General features: G+C 33.3%; 1 non-coding gene across 1 annotated transcript; it reads right to left on the bottom strand.

Annotated features, from left to right (window-relative positions):
* Positions 1–13,842: 13,842 nt before the first annotated feature.
* LOC141699315 (small nucleolar RNA R71) lies at positions 13,843–13,949 on the bottom strand. The gene has a single exon (XR_012565787.1). It is a non-coding gene; the product is annotated as a small nucleolar RNA R71 (small nucleolar RNA).
* Positions 13,950–16,796: the final 2,847 nt, after the last annotated feature.

Here is a 16,796-nt window from a genome sequence, read left to right on the forward strand (position 1 = left end):
ATTTTTTGTTGTCACGTCTTGAAATCTAGTCCACTGAATTTCTATGGTTTTTCCGCGTGAGCGGTTACCGGTACAACCATATTTGGAACCACATGGGTCGCCACATTGGGCACTGCCTCAGTAGTCCGCCTATCGAAGTTCTGTTCAAAAACCTCGTCCGAGCCCATCACTAGAAAAACTAGTTCCGTCAATTCCTGTCATTACTAAAACCAAGATTAGAAACCACGGGTTATATTATTGCATTAAAATTAGATAACTCTGATTATATTATTTGCTAGATAATTAGCTAACATGTACAAAATAATATTCAAAAAATTATGACACCATAATTAATCGCATATTATATTACGTTAAATAGCTGGCATATCTGTCGGTAGAAAATGATTTCATATTCTGAGTGTCAAATTTCAGAAGTACAATGAAAGTAGGGATCAGACTAAGTTATTTATTTAACATGTCAAGTTATAATCCACGAACATACAAATGCCAACACCGTGTCATATTAATACCTTAATATACATTGAACTGGTGGACATTGAATCATTTCTGTCATAATACTTATTTAATAAATTTCTCTTAAAACATACCAAAATCCATTAGCCTTCTTGACAAGCCACTTAATTTAAAGCATATACATAGATTGAATATTTGATAACTCATCCGACACCTTGATCCATGCATTACAAATTGCTAGAATATAAGATCAAAATATGTCTTTTTGTTAAAAAGCTAGGTCATAAACCATGCAAATAAGTCTCACCAGTTACCAATAATTTGCCAATAAAAACAAAGATAACAAAATTGAACAAATTATCTCAAGACATGCACGAGGAAGAAATATAGATTACTACAAATTTAACAAACTTTGCAACCAAGAGGGAGAACTATCACCAATCTTAAATATTTAATAGAAAGTTTAATAATCTTTTTAATTGCAATAAGCAACATCTTAATCAAACCCAACAAAACTATACATATGATATATATCAACAATATCTTTTAGATACTCAACAAATTGACACCATCAATTATCCGCAATAATTACAAAAAATACAGATGATAACCATGACATAAATAAAATTCCAATACTTAATAGCTACAAAACGATCCATGCTTTCTCTCAAAAAATTCAAATAGAGAGATGATCATTAAGTTAGCAAATTTTGCAGTACTAAATTACAAGTCATCGGCAAGCATTAGCCATATTTATACTAACCAAACCGGTAATACAAATATATAGAACATTGTTTTTTTTTTCTTTTGATAATTAATTATGGCACATGGATATAGTTTAACCAGACTAAGTGAGCTTAACTGATAGCCAAAATCCATTTAAAGATATATATAGTAATTGCGCCTCCAACAAATTAGCAGATATCATCCGTTGCTTATTCCGGCAATCGTAAATATAAATGCGACCAAAATTACCCAACATAAAATCAATCCTAGAAATACTGTAATAGTGTAATGAAATACTACACATGTTATCATCAATGTCCATAGAAATAAATGTCAGATAGGAAAAAAATAACGTTTTATGTGTGACCAACAAGCTCATTCTACATCCATCCAAAATCCATATTTCAAGCTTGCCAAGACTACTAATAAACAAAGTTAAATCTTATGTAAATTTCCTATACTACAATATAACAAACTTCATACAAACGAGCAGGACAAGTGGGTGTGGACACCTCAAAATAAAAAATAAAAATAAAAAACTGGTGAAACACCAAAGCAAGATAATAAAATCTTAAGCATAAAAAAATAGTTTTAAAAAATTAAAAATTAAAAACCCCATGCTAATAAAATTGGCACATAAACAACGAAACCACTACAGTACATCACTAAAACAAGTTAAACTCTATGTGCGAAGAAATAAAAGAAAATACCAAATTATCATGAGGAAAGAACGCATAAAACATAATTTTACGAGATATAAAGCACTAAAAACGGCTTAAGGCATGCAAGTACATGTCCGCATATCAATTTTAGCACTTCGGCTAAGCTTGCCTATACAAATGAACCACAACCCTGAAATATTTATAAAAGTTCCAAAAAAAGTATTCTCTATACTTCTGAGAACAAATTTAAACACATAAGTTTATGGACTAAACTAATTTGTTTCAATTATATTATCTGTTTTAAGCTTGTTGGTAGTATATTTTAAATATATGCCTCAAATCAACAAATCAATTTGAAAGCAGCGAAAAAATGTTCGAGTTACGTGAACACCACGCTCTTCTTAAAACAGATAAGCATCTTTTGTACCGAGCTTGAAGGTTGATTAGCTTCAGTTTTCCAGGATACAATGAATAAAAATGATTTTCAAGCACTTAACAAACCCGCCTTCTACGAACTGAACCAATACATTACTATCGCACAGAAAGAACCTAGAGCTTTCTAAGATGAATGCAAGAAAAATAAAATTGTATGATTTTGGTGATCTACCAAACAATGAGGCAAGAGCCTCTTTTTATAGGGGGAAGTGTAACTTACAAATCAAATTAACTTGTTAATCTCCAAATTAATGATCCAATAAAATCATATCATTATTATAGGTTTTTCTAAATTAAAAGTCTATAAGTTACAAATCAAACAAAATAAATAAAATGCAAATAGATTTTTTATTCAAAAATTTATCCAACACAAGATTCAAATAACATTTTCCTTAGATATTTACCATCATCCGTATTCCTTAATATACAAGAAAAGCATGCCATGATGACTTGTTAGCAGATTCGATATTAAGATTTTCCTTTATAAATGATTTTGTGATGAGGAGAGGCCTTTATATAGAGGATCATTGATTCGAATTAATGTATGACTCAGAGGACTAGTAGGAAATTATTGTATCACTCGAGTCTCAACTACTGGTAGTAGGTCAGGAAGTCGGATTCGGACATGATGTCTATCTTGGTGCACTCTTTATCTTTATTTTGCTTTTACAAATAAAAAAAACTGGAGCCCCTTAAATCTCCATTGATCTTAAAAATAATATGATGGTCCAACTATTATATAAAACTTCTTTGTTTTAGTGTAAGAAGAACAAACTTCGAAATCTAAGCTAATTGATCAACTAAATAATGATTACTTTTCTTGCCTCAAATGAACATAAACAATATAGTATGTCAACACCTATTAACTAAACTTATTCATTGATATTAATTAATCGTAATACTATTCTAGAACAGATATTATCCAAAGTTTTGATAATTGACTATCAAAATATATAACACTATTGAATATCAAAAAATAGTCGTTGGATTTAATACTATAGTGTAAGCAGTATTTGATTGTTAGTATGACTGTATTCGAACACTAAAAAACGTATTTTAGAAATTTAAATCATATATAAATAGGTCTTTTAAATTCAAATAAAATTCTTATCGGTAAAACTTTGTAACTTACTATTCTCTTCAATTTTTAGGTAGTTATGATTAGAGCTGCAAACGAACAAAGATGGGCCGAGTTATGTCCGAACCAAGCCGAGCTTCATTTTTTTCAAAAATGAGTCGAGCCGAGCCGAGTTTAATAACCTAGCAGAAAGTGATGTTCAAGCCCGGCTCATTTATAAACGAGCCGAGTTGGAGCCGAACAAGAGTTTGTTCACGAACAACCGAGCTGAGCCGAATTCGAGCCGAGTCGAGTTGTCCACTAATAATTTGCATATATTTTTCAATCAACCAAACTTAAAGTGTAATTTATAATTCTGCAAATTGTATCGAGATCAAATACTAGTTTTATCTGACAACTATACATGTACACTCACATTTTACACTTGTTTCTTAATCTATAACTTATGAGTTAAATAATAATTGTTTTCCATCGTTAAATTATAAAATAGTTTCACAAGTTCTCTATCGCCTGTAAAATCGTTTGGATTTTTGAGTGTATTAAATTTCAAGATAGTGCTAAAAAAGTTAATGAGCAGGAGAGAGCAATTGTTTTCCAGTCGCTAATGCCGGTAGCTGATCAGTACTACACATATCAACGACCAATATCCTTAAGTACGATTTGCTACCCGGATCAGCGACCAACTAGTCTCACTAATTTTTGTGACCCCATTTAACAACAATTTTTCGTCGCTAGTTTAGAGACCAACTTCAACAACGATTTCGGTAGCTGACTACTGTAACAAATGTTAGCAATTATTTTTTGTCACAGAATTAGAAAACAATTGCTACCATTTTTAGCTATTGTGTATCGTCGCTAATGTTTTGCGACTAATATCAATTACTGGTATTAGTTGTTGATTCCCCTTCCTTTTGAATTAGTGATAGCTACTTCATGCGGTCATTCGTACGTGATTTTTAAAATAAATAGATTTTGTTATTTTCTTAAACTTCCTAAATTTTAAACTTGTTTTGTCTCAATGTATTCACGATATAAACACTTCTATTTATTATAATTTTCCAGAAACAAACCTATCAAATTTAAATATTTAAAATAACAAATTGAAAAAATTAAAAAGTTCACATAATATTAATTACATAATATAATATTTGAGAACTACAACCATACGTTCAAGTATCGTCTAAGTATGAAAGTACAATTCAAACATATAAATTCCTACATAAAATCCTAAGATGCGCCAAACTCGTCATCTTGATCTTGATGTCCCCTATGGAATATATACGATGGTATTAATGGAATAATCCTATCGAACTGAACAATATACGCTTAGATGTTTGATTACCTCATCGTCATCCTTCCAATGTTTCGCAATCACAGCACGAATTAACTTCCCAGGATGCAAAGCCCATAAATGCCCTGCAAGTGTAGGAAGAAGCTCAGAATTTTGACATATAGCCCTCACATTCGGAGTATGAGAATATGGATGGCTCGATAATTGTAAAGTTTGTCTGTTGCCTGAGCCATAAATGGATGGGCGCCATTGTTGACCTTGATCTTTAACATAGTTCTTCTTGACCGTTACAATTGTCTCCCAAAACTCTCGATCAAAATCTAGACGATCAATGTCTTCGGGATAACGCTCATCAAATAAACGACGATAATTTTTCTGTCATCGTATCAATAATAAAAAAGTTAAAAACGAGGGTAATAGGATCCTAAATTATATTTGTTAAAACTATGTAGATATGTATATTATGTTGTTACGTTCAACACAACTATTTTAACACTGCACTTATCTTAATGCTCAATAAAATATTTCATTTTAATACACTTTTAAGTTATTTTAGTTTTAATACACTCTTTACGGATGTTATGCTAAATCGAAACTTGTCCTAAAACTCAATAAATGTTTTATTAAAAATCCACTTTAAGTTGTTCTTAATCGACACTTATCCTAATACTCAACAAAATAAATTAAAACTCATTCGCATTAATTATTTTAGTTTTTCACATTGATCTGAGTAACATCCACTGTGTATCTGCCTTCATAATAAATCTTCTTTTAATACACTCTAATATATATTTTGTTTGAATAATTGATGCACAATTATAATAACAGAACTAGCGTAAAAAACCATGTGAGGCACGAATCTATTTATATACTAAAATAATTTCTTAAACGAACTTATACATATATTAAAATAATTTTGTAACTAAAAATACAGTAAATAATAATATTTCAAATTTATCTTAATTTTTATAGTAATTTTAGACAATTTTCTATTTTGATAAGAGCATGTACGTATGCAAACTTGTGTGATTATTTTAACGAGATAACCGTATATTTATTAGATATAAAATTGCATATATATACAAGACTATATGGTGAACATAAGATATAATCTATTAGGACTATATGTATAATTGACTTATATATTTAATTATAGATGTTTAAAAAGAAAAGGTAAGGAAAACTTATGTAAACTTGTATGATTATTTTAACGAAATAACCGTATATTTATTAGGTATAAAGTTGGGTATATATACAGGACTATATGGCGGTGAACATATGTTACAGTCTATGTAAAGATCAATCTTGGAATTTCCTTACTTTTTCTTTTTAAACATAAAAATCTTTAATTACATATATGAGTCAATTATACAATATATATAAATTTACAAATAAAATCTCAATCAGCACGACACACGAACAAATCTAACTTAAAACTCAAAATTATTTTTTAAATATGTTTTACTACATGATTATAATATATCTATAACTAAGTTAATAAAATAATTAAAAATATACTAATAATTGATTTGGTTATCTGATTACTTGTTCAATCTCCAAATTGGTTCCCGCTTTCTACAATAACACATATTCTAATTTTTTAAGTTAAAATCATAATTATTTTGTAAATATAGTATGTGATTGATTAATTAATTATTGTGTGTATATATATCATGGCTCCACGAGTCGGGTTGGTCGTGTTAAAAACGTTTTTACAATTAAGCCTAATTGAATTAATTTGATAATTTTCAAACCAATCAATGAAAAATAAACTAATAAACCAGTCATACTCATCATTTTTCAGTTTGTATAGGGCTAGGCCAGCTTAAATTACTTCAATAAGTTTAGTAAATTTAAATATTAGCGTACGCATAAGAATTAAAAGAATTATAATTTATAATTTTATTTCTACTATTCAGTTTTGAGTAACAATATAATTTATTATATTGTAACTAATATTCACACGCATATATGTAATTATAAATTTCAAATAGAAGTAAAATATATTATGGTTATATATAATATATAAATATATATTAAATAATCAAACAAAATTTAAAATATAAACTGAGTTGGGCTGGCTAAAGAAACATCAAACGCCTAACCAACCCCTTAAATTCAATTTATATTTTCTAATTCGGCCAGCTATCTATTTTTTTAAGCCGTTTAATCTCCCAAAAAAGGGTCGGTGTGATTCGCTCGTCCGAGATTGTAACTAAATACATAGTTATACATAAAATTATAAAACTAAATAAAACTGAGTCATATAAATAATATAAACTAATATTTTATTTACTTTAAAATTCAAATAAAAAAAATTGCATTTAAGGAAAATTGTGATTTAACTAATAAGATTTTTCAAACAAAATTGAAACTCAATGTACCACAATAGTTGTGATGAAATCCTAAGAAAGAGGTTGGGCCCGCAAGGGTTGGCTCAGTTGGTTAAAGAGGGGACGTGAGAGGAAAATTTATGATTATGCCTCTTGAGCCAGAGCCTGTCACTTAAATGCGTTTTACCTTGGTTCACGTGTTTTGTAGGCTATTGCGTGAGCCCGTTGGGTTTACCCAGTGCGCACCCGAAGGGTAGCGGCTGTGAGTTTCCTAGGATAAAAACAAAAAAGATTCTATGATACTGAACTATTCGTTTGAAGTATATACTATTATAATAATCATTTGAGAATCTTATATACTATTATAATAATTATTTGAGAATCTTGAATGCATGTTTTTACATTGTCTGTATATTATATATTGTAGACAATGTAGTATCAAATGAGATAGCAGAATATTAGATTGTCAAACTCCTTATATAATAAAATAAAGGTTCACAGTCTAAGTGGTGTTAGACAAACCACTAGAAGGTTCACAGTCTAAGTGATGTTAGACAACCCACTAGAACGACTGAAGTATTATTTAGAAATAGTATATCTTGACTATTGAATAATACTTATATACTTTGTGTATATTGAACGGGATCAAAATAGTAGAATAATTGTTTCTTTTATTCCGAAAATAAAGAAGAACTAAGATTCTATGATATTATTATTGCTTAGGTTCTTAACCGAATATAGTGATTGACACTTGTATTTAATGTACATGCCTTGATTCATATATTAAGTAATTTATTTTAAATTGTGAATTTATGTATTGGGCAATAACATTATATACAGAGTGGGATATTAACTATAAAAGGAAACTGTGTCCGAAAATATATTCGGGTGATGATGTCCTCTTGAAAGCTCATAAAAATAATTATGCTTTAGTCCTGCAGGCAGATTTTTTCTTTAATAATTATAAGGTTGAGTGGATGATCAAGGATAAAAGATATTGATTAAATTAATTGTCAGAAATTAATTTAATTAATGGACATGCGATATCTTAAACATGGGGAATTTAATAAGCAATTAATATGAGAGCCAAATTAAATGATTGATTTACAGAATAAGGAAAGGTAGTGCAAAGACCTAATGGTCCATGATCCCTACTAAGGCCTATAAATATTCTCATTCTCCTAAAGCTAGGGTAAGACACACAAAAATGAAATCAGATCCTAGGGTTCGAGAGAGGCATCCATTTTTCTCAAGAAGCCAGCTAGGGTTTTGGATTTTCGGAGCTTTAAGGAGAGACACACCTTGGGAGATCGAAGCCCACACTTCGTCCAAGGAGAATCAGGGAATACAGTAGAAGATGTGGACTTGAATCGCTCACGCCGTAGTGATTAAGGTTAATATTCTGTTCGTACTCTTTTAGATATATCATAAAACTAGGGCCAAAATTCTATTGTTCCAACAGTCACAAGTGGCCATGTACACATACAACCAATCGATAAGAGTACCCTGTGACAGAGCCTTCTATATAAAAATAATCTCAGTATCTCTAAGTAAACATGTGATATCCTATATATTGCATAATTGTTATTAAAATTATTAATATGTACTCTCGCGCTCATATGTTAAAACTGGGAGATACTGTCGCCTTTATAATACCTTTGGCCTTCTCCCCTTCACGTACACCTATGTATTTATTGTTGGAGGCAGTAGGGCACTTTTTCAACCACTTCTCTTCTTTGCACTGTTTTCACATCCGAGCCCAATTATCTGAAGAGCACTACTAGTGATTGTACTCTTGCATGTGCAACACTCCATTGTCTGGCCCTGGATGGTCAATGCCAATATTGTTAAGGGCTTTCTCATAATTTTTTGTAAGATTGTCTTTAGTGTGAGCTGCCTACTTCTACCAAAAAAGAGCTGATATCGATAGACCCTGCTCATCCGCCCATCTATTGCATTTCTGCATTAACGATACAACATGATACATTATAAGTTAATTTACATGATGAGAGATAATACTACGAAATTAAATCTAGAGTAAGGCTATTGTAAAATTCGGCAGCTAATAACAAGGTGCCAATTTTTCCGGACAAATTTTTTCCATCACAGAAGTTGGTAGTTATTATTAAGTATTAGCTATGGTTTTTTGCGGTCGTTGAAAAGGTCGGTCGCTGATAGACCAGTTTCTTGCAGTGCGAATATTTTCGATTCTAAAAATCAAAAACCGCATCTTCCATATATAAGTTGCCCTTAAAATTTAAATTAGAAAAATTAGACAAATAATTCTTGCACGCATCAAACTCTAGGAACATGACACATAAGCACGCTTAAAAAATAAGTATACGGTAAATAACTTCTGAAAAGCCTATCTCTAACTGAGCTGCTGTGTTGATAAAGTCATGGGCCACGACTTTGTCAATAGTCATAGATTTTCATAAATTTTGAGAGAATAGAGGAAAGTAGAGTTTTATTTTAATTCAACTTTTTCTCGATTACAATATAAGAGGGGCTTATATAGCCAACAATTGAACAGTAATAAATGAAAATAATCTAACAATGAAACTATCCAATAATAGAAATATTATATATGTTAACGTCCCTCGTCAAACTCTTGATTCACGTCAAACAAGAAACAGAGCCACGTAGTCAAAAAATTCAAATATGCAAAACAAATGCACCACAAAAAATAAGAGCATTTAAACGAATCCAAAACAGAGTCACAAATACAAACGAACCAAAACTTTTCAAGTGAATCCAAAGTTGTGCAGAAGCGTAAAATAATAACAAAGATGCAATCGCAAACACAAGATAACACAACCAGACAAAAAAATAAGATAACACGAAGTATCCAATTAGCAAAATACAAAAGTCATTCATGTAACGCCCCCAAATCCGGGATCAGGAATTTAGGTCATCACGCAATCCTTCAATCATGTATAACATGCATTAACTCAATAATCCAATAATTCCATATCACGGACCCCCAATCTCACAGAAACAAGTTATAGTCTTAGAAACGATGTACAAGTGTAACTTCTTTTATTACAACTCAATTGTACTTGACAAGATCTCAAATAATTATTTATAAACTCTACATGAAGTTACAACAATTACTACTAATATCTTATACCTATCTGAATACTCTGGCCCACCTGAGACAAAGCTCCAAGGACTCTACAGAAGGCTAATGAGTTCTCCCCGCGATTGCAGGCGAATAACTTTCTCACCGATATACTGGTTATCAGTTGTATTGTGAAATTTAAAAGAAATCAAGAGTGAGCAATAACGCTCAACAATATTATAAAACAGTTTAAAAGATGACTGTTAAATGTAATTATATATTCTCGTATAATATTATATACTTAGGAGAATAACTTTCTTGGTGATATACACCTTTTCATTTTAATTCACATTAGAATTTGTTTACATCAAAATATATTGCTAATACTCTCCGTAACTAAGTACCTTGGCTTTAGTTTCAGTATTGCATAACAATTCCAAAATGGAAGAATAGGACATTCACTGGAGCCCCTACTATACGATGATCAGTCGTATAGCAGAATATTATCATTATTCTCTACTAGTGGAATGACGACTTCCTTACTCCCGGTTGTCACCCTAGCCGCATTCGGGCTTTATATGCTTCCCCTTTCTCCCGGGTATATTTTGCATACTTCGCATGTCCATCAGTACACATATTACTTTCTCATGCGGAATTAAATTAGTGGTCTCCCCAGTACACAAAATACTGGAGTCTACCCCTCCCTTGTCCTTTAAAAATCCCATCATATACTCAGAACTCGAACTATATCGAAGTTCCGCAAATATTTTGCTTATTGATAGGCGCATCTAATCTCATATATGTATATATGTACTTCCGAGAATTTTTCGAGGAATTAATAAGATAATATGAGTTGACCGTTGTCAATAGATAAATAATTAAGGGGGAGTTTCTTTTGACATCATCGTCAAATTAGTCAAAATAAATCGAAATAATATTCATCGAAGATTGGATAATACTAGAATGGTTGTGTAAAACTCAGAAAATATTTTAAAATAGGATTTATGACTTTTAAATCATATAAAATCATTTAATAAATATTTAATAATTAATAATAATTATTAAATAATTAAACCTCGAATAGTGTTATTTTTAAATGAATATTGGAAATAATAATCCTCAACTGATATATGTTGAAGTAAATAATTTAAATCTTAAATAAATATTAAATGCTTGAAATTAATAACTAAGTAATCATCTAGAATACTTCTTCTTTCAAATGAATATTTTAAATAATATTCATCGCTTAAATAAATAATATACGTTGAGGGAATACGATCTTTGAAAATCATTTTTAATAAAAGTTCGAGGTATTTAATAGTTCGTAAGTGGACATCGAGTCCTTTGGAAGAAAATAGATGCCGACTTATTCATCCCAAACATCTTTGGAATAGTTCCGGCTTTTTAAATAAATTATACTGACGGACCCTCGGTCTAAAATATTTATACCACGCTACTCGCTAGCATTAATATTCTTAAATAAAACACCTTCGAAATGCTTCCGGGTTTTCATCAACTTAAACTGACCGATTCTCGGTCTAAAATATACACCTCATATGTACAACGCTACTCTATAGCGTTATAAATTGAAATCCGGTAATACTCTTATACCAAAATTATCAACATATCGTATGATATTTATATATATATATATATCATAATTTGTAAAACATCGTAGTACAACATTGTGTATATATCGCAATAACTGAAAATATAAACAACAACACAGTCGTAAAGGTAGGGTTTGAAAACTTTCTTGGAGTCTGATAAGTGGATTTTATATCCACTTGGAACGCTTTATTAAAAGCTTAAATTGGTGTTTTGGACTTAAGTTGTTGGTATTTTGATGTGTTTTTGTGTTATTGCATTTCAGGTATCAGTTAAATGAAGAAAGCAATTTTTAAAGAAAATATGATGAAAAGTGATCAGATTTGGAAGCCAAGGCCATTGTCAAGTTTTAGAGAATCTCGTTAGCTTCGCGTGGACAGTTGAATCGCCTAATTCTGACAAGTAGAACTCAAGTTATGGCTAAAACAAGATTCATCAGAATTTTTCCAGAAAGGCTGCAGGTGCCCGCCTGCTGGTGGAGGCGCCCGCCTGCTGGCGGAGGCGCCCGCCTGCTGGCGGAGGCGCCCGCCTGATGTGCCGTGCGGCCGCACACTGATGCGCGGCTAACTTCGCTGATTTCGCTGAAAAAGCCTTTTTTGAGTGGAATTTGACGATTTTAAGGGTCCAGGTCCAATATGGGTGTATATATACTTAAAAAAGGGTTTTCATCATCCCGGAAGGTTGGGAGAACAAGGAGAAGACCTAGAAGCACAAAACAACTCTGAAAAAGAAGATCTTGTTTTCTACTTGTGATTCTTTGAATTAGTTGTAACTTTGGATGCTCGTTTTCGTTCTTGTTGAACCTAGATCTCGTTTATTCGTACTTTGATTATTATTCAGTTTATTAAGACCTTGTTTTATACCATGCTTTCATTGGAACCCATGGTGACGATGAGTTCGAATATGAACTAATCATTATCATGGGATTCTAGCGGATTTACTTATGGATTTTAATAGTTAATTGTTTTGATATCTTGGTATGTGGTGATTGATTGATATCCTAGTATTGGTTGTTCTTATTCATCTTATGTGCGTAGCTAACATATAAGATAGCGTGTTAATCTCTATTGAAGCGACAGTGAATATAGAGGTTTAGAACTTGCCATGCTAGCATAGGTTCATGTATTTATTATGCATAATTCGTAGGTAATTTTAACCATTTTACTTTCCCTATGTAATCAAGATAGATAACTTGTGCTTAAACCGTTATGTTGTCAAATTCTATAGACATATAGGGTCTCAATATAAGTGGTGCATATTCAGCTTCTATCTCTTTTGTGGATGTCTGGTAGAATGGTACTCGTGCAACGAAAGTTGGCGTTTATCAATTTCGTGTTATCTGATTAGTGTCATCACCATCACATGCTAAGGTTAAGAACGAAAAGGCTATTGAATGAAGTAGTAATGAAGTTAGGATCCCATGTTTGTCATATATAGTAATTCAACCTCAATTCTCTTAGTTAATGTTATTTAGTATAATCTCTTAGTTTCATAAAAACCCAATTTGTTATTTGTCTTAGCATTGAGCGATAACCATACATTGTTGCATAGGTGCATAAATTGAACTTAACCTAAACCAGTCTCTGTGGGAACGAATCTGATTTATATCTTATACTACTTGCGAATGCGTATACTTGCGTGAATATTAGCGCGTGTTTTCACCCTAACAAGTTTTTGGCGCCGCTACCGGGGACTCGGTGTTAATTTTTAATTTATGTGCTTGTCATCAGTGGTCGTTAAAGTTCACTGACTCAAATTCTTTTACTTTCACGGTTTATTTGTTTGTGTGTCAGGTACTCATTACAATGGGAGATCCAGCAGCACGAACGAAAGCCTTGATGGATTTTTCTCAACCCAAGATCAATGACATTCAATCTAGCATTGTCTGGCCATCTATCACATCTAATAACTTTGAGATCAAGCCTAGCATAATTCAATGGGTGCAGAATTCAATCCAGTTTGGGGGTTCTCCAACGGAAGATCCCAATATGCACATTAGGGATTTCATTGAGATATGCGACACCTTCAAGTTCAACGGTGTTTCTGAAGATGCTGTGAAGCTGAGACTGTTCCCATTCTCTCTGAGGGACAAGGCTAAGAGCTGGTTACACTCTCTACCAGCTGGTTCGATTACTACTTGGAAAGATCTTGCTCAGAAGTTTCTTACTAATTGCTTCCCTATAGCGAAGACAGCTGCAATCAGGAATGCTCTTACTCAATTTGCGCAGCAATCAGGAGAATCTTTATATGAAGCTTGGGAGCACTACAAGGAGATGCTTAGGAAGTGTCCTCATCATGGAATGCCTGATTGGATGATCATCAATTGTTTTTGCAATGGGTTGGGAGCACAGTCCAGACCCATGCTCGATGCAGCAGCAGGCGGAGCATTATGGGCAAAGAGCTATGAGGAAGCTTATGATCTAATTGAACTGATGGCTGCTAATGAATATCATTATCCAACCCAGAGATGTCAACAGGGCAAGGTAGCAGGAGTTCTTGAAGTGGATACAGCTACGGCTATCACTGCTCAACTAAAGGCGTTGTCTATGAAGATCGATTCTCTGGCTAACTATGGTGTTAAGCAGATAATTAGTGTTTGTGAGTTGTGTGCAGGTCCGCATGTGACGGAGCAATGCGCTATATCTAGTGACTCAGCTCAGTTTGTGAGTAATTTTCAGAGATCGCAACAACTAATTCCAGACACTTATCATCCTGACAACTGGAATCATCCTAACTTCAGCTGGAGCAACAATCAGAATGCGATGCAACAGCCATTCCAGCAGTTTGGAAATAAGCTATTCAACCCTCCTGATTTTCAGCAACAAATTACACCAAAATAACAAACTCATGGTGCATGTCTATCTTCGAATGAAAAATCTGAAATTGGAGGAGTTGCGGCTTATGTGCAAAAACCAGGCTCTTATATGCCAAAGCCAGGCTATTTCTATCAAGACTCTGGAGAACCAAATAGGGAAAATTGCTAATACCTTATTGAATCAACCACCAGGAACGCTTCCTAGTGATACAGAAACAAATCTAGGCAAGAGAGAAGTTGAAGAACAGGTAAACGCCATCACCTTAAGATCTGGAAAGGTCGCAAGCCCCCAAATTCAGCAAGACGAAGAGCCTGAAAAATCTCAAGTTTCAAAAAATGCAGTTGTGGCTGAAGAAGAAGTGCAGAAGGAAGCAGAGGTGGAACCAAGGAAGACTACTGTGGAACACACTCCTCCTGAGGGTAATACAGGGGAGAAACAGATCTATCCTCCACCTCCTTTTCCTAAGAGGCTGCAGAAGAAAAAACTGGATAAGCAGTTTGAGAAGTTTTTGGAGGTGTTCAATAAACTTCATATCAACATACCTTTCGCTGAAGCTCTTGAACAGATGCCTAGCTATGCGAGATTTATGAAAGGTATTCTCTCTCGGAAAGTGAAGCTCGATGACTTAGAGACCGTTGCTCTAACGGAGGAATGCAGTGTTGTGCTGCAACAGAAGTTGCCTCCGAAGCTTAAAGATCATGGAAACTTCACTATTCCTTGCACCATCAGAAACTTGTCGTTCGACAAGTGTTTATGTGATTTAGGAGCTAGCATCAATCTGATGCTCTTATCTATCTTCAAGAAGCTTGGTCTGTCTGATCCGAAACCAACATACATGTTATTGCAACTAGCTGACCGTTCCATCGCTTATCCACGAGGTATAGTGGAGGATGTCTTGGTCAAGGTGGATAAACTCATCTTTTCTGCTGACTTTGTAATTCTTGATTTCGAGGAAGATAAGAAGATTCCCATTATCTTGGGAAGACCATTCTTGGCTACAGGTCGAACTATGATCGATGTGCAAAAAGGAGAGCATTCGATGAAGGTTTACGATCAAAAGGTCATTTTTAATGTGTTCAAGAAAATAAAGTTACCCACAACTAAAGAGGAGTGCTTTAAAGTAGAGTGGGTCGACTCTGTAGTAAATTCAGAGCTTGAGCAATTTCCAAAGTCAGAGACCTTAGAGAGATCCTTAATGTGGAGATCAGTTATTGATGACAAGGAAGGAGCAGAGCAACTGCAGGTTTTGAATGCACCTTCGTGGATGAGGAAGTTAGATATGCCATTCGATTCTCTTGGGTTAGCAGGGCTAAAAATTTCTCAGGAGCATTTTGAACCATTTATTCAAGAAGCTCCCACACTTGAGCTCAACCGAAAGCCAGATCACTTGAGTTATTCATTCTTAGGTGCACCCCATGATAAGGGGTTGGGATATATTTTTGATGATGTAGAGAGTGGCTGGACAGATCTTCCGGTGCCTACAGAGGGTTTTTCTCATGCGCCACAGACAGTTGATATGTTTGGTCTTGGTGATGAGCAGTACAGGCGAGTGACTAGGCGTATGGAGGCCATGCATGACATTCACCATCGTTTTGATGAAGATTTGACACATGCTTTCGGTACTATTGTTTGAGACACTGGTGGCGAGGTTGATTGGCCACCTGATCCTCCACCTGATCCTCCACCCGGCGAGGGTGACTCTCCCGCTAACTAGGTAAGCCTAAAATCCTTATTATTACCTTCAATGAGGACATTGAAAATTTTAAGTTTGGGGGTGATAATATAGGGATTAGTAGTATGTGTGTGTGTCCATATAGATTCATATAGATTCATATTGCATGTTTAGTTGTAGTTCATTCATATTTTTGCATGATTTGTTCATATAGGACATATTTGTTTATTTTTTATGTGATTTTATATAGTTGCATTTGTATGCATATTTAGCATGATCCCTTAAGATGAACTATGATATTTGATAAGTTGATGTTGATTTGAGTGTGGTGATGACGAATAGAGGGATGTTTAAGTCCTAATGAATTGATTTGCATGCCAAAAACAAATATTTTCATAAAGTCTTATAGGGTTGCTTTTGATCTAGATCATGATCATACTTGTTTGCTGTTGAGATTTAATCACTTGGTTATATTTAGAATTTGTGATATTCTCGTAATGACGTAAAAACACTGATTTTTTTATCTGGAGAAAAACTTGGATTTCATTGCTAGTTGTTGTAAGGATAGGTGTCAAATGGCTAGTAGCCGGCTCATATTTTTATGAGTAGTCTAGGGTTGAATGAGATGGAGCGAAACACACTCATTCAGAAATTATTGAAA

This window comes from Apium graveolens, chromosome 11, assembly GCF_009905375.1.
Source record: "Apium graveolens cultivar Ventura chromosome 11, ASM990537v1, whole genome shotgun sequence".
Taxonomy (NCBI): Eukaryota; Viridiplantae; Streptophyta; class Magnoliopsida; order Apiales; family Apiaceae; genus Apium; species Apium graveolens.